This window comes from Acomys russatus, chromosome X (assembly GCF_903995435.1).
Source record: "Acomys russatus chromosome X, mAcoRus1.1, whole genome shotgun sequence".
NCBI lineage: Eukaryota > Metazoa > Chordata > Mammalia > Rodentia > Muridae > Acomys > Acomys russatus.
The window spans coordinates 9,114,080-9,115,637 of NC_067169.1; the positions used below are offsets into that span (position 1 = coordinate 9,114,080).

General features: G+C 52.4%; 1 pseudogene; it reads right to left on the minus strand.

Moving 5' to 3' along the window:
- Positions 1-392: 392 nt before the first annotated feature.
- Positions 393-1,176, minus strand: LOC127185012 (eukaryotic translation initiation factor 4H-like; annotated as a pseudogene).
- Positions 1,177-1,558: the final 382 nt, after the last annotated feature.

Consider the following 1,558-nt stretch of genomic DNA (forward strand, 5'->3'; position numbering starts at 1 on the left):
ACATGCAGGTTGGAGAGAAGCTCCGAGAAAAAGCAGAGGACAGCAAGCCCAGAGTGTGGCCTGGGTGTGTAAAGGAAGGAAAGAAAGCAAAGGAGGATGAAGCACCTCAGCCCACCTTCCGCACGTGACCACATCCACACCGCGTGGGAAGGGGCAGGGAGAGGCCAGGAATGAGAGGGGAGAGAAAAAAACAGAAAGAAAGCACAAAACAGGCACTAGATAGGTATAGCAAAGCCAAGAATGTACTAGAAACCACTTGTTAACAGCTGACATGCACTCACAAGCTCTGTGTTTCCGCTGTAAGGAGGACAGTGTCAGGTGAAAATGGGGCCTGCAGGGCGACCTGCTGCCACCAGGCTGTGGTCTTGCTCCAGCTCCCCCACGCCCCATTCCCTCCTAACCTAAGCTCATTCTTGCTCCTTCTGAACCACTTTCTCTCTGGGCCTGGCTCCCCCGAAGATGGCTCAGTTAGGGTTGGCTACTTGGTTGAGGGGCGTCGCCACCGTCCGAGGTTTAAGCTGCAGCCATGGTCTCTGTGCTCGTTCCTCTTCTGTGGGTTCTCTGAAGTCCATGTTGGAGCCACGGAGGGGAGGGCCATCTCGGAAGCGACTCCCCATTGGAGGGCCTGCTCGCCGATCTCCAGGGCGACTGCCCCCTCTACCCCATAAGAAATCATCCCTGTAGCCAGAGTTGAAGTCATCCCGGGATCCCATCCACCTCTAGGTTCTCGAGAGCCACCCATTCCTCTGTCATCGGGTCTGCCTTTCCTGAATCCAAAGCCACCTTTATCTTGTTTTCTGCCTTCTGCAATGTCCACACGAAGTAACCGGTCACCCAAGAGTGCACCATTATAAGTCAGAGCCTCCTTCAGGGAATCCACCTCATCAAATTCTATGTAGCAGAACCCTTTAAATTTGTCCGTGTCTTTGTCTCTGACTAGCCGCACACTCCGTATGCTGAGATCCTTAAAGATAGCATCTATGTCACCCTGAACTGTGTTAAAAGGGAGATTTCCTACATAAGCTGTGTAGGGGGGCTCCGTGGGCAGCTCCTTCTGGCTTCGGGACCCATGGCCACCAGCACTGTCGTGGGACCCTCTACCGCCGCCGAAGCTGCTGTAGGCCCGATCATCGTAGCTATCGAAGTCCGCCATTTGCCGTCTCTGCTCCTTGAGGAACCAGCCCTCCTGGTATCTTCTATCCTCTCTGACTCCTACAGTTTTTCTTCCCCATCTTGTGCAGGGTTCCCTGATCTGCAAGAGGAGGGAGCCAATGGAGACCTCCAATTTAAACTTTCTTTCTGCACAATTTCTGCCTGTGGGACTCTGTATCTGCTCCCTTCTTCTACCAGAGGAAGCCTCTCTAATGCCCACTGGATAAGGCAACAAATATGAATATAGGAGAATATCATTAGGAATCATTTTATTGACTTTTTTTGGACCATCTGTGTTTAGTTGTACCCTAGGTCCTTGGGTTCTCCAGTTTCCTGTTCCTGGTCATCCAGGCAGTGTCAGGCAAGGGCTCCCTCTCCTGCTGTGAGCCTCAAGTTAAACCAACTA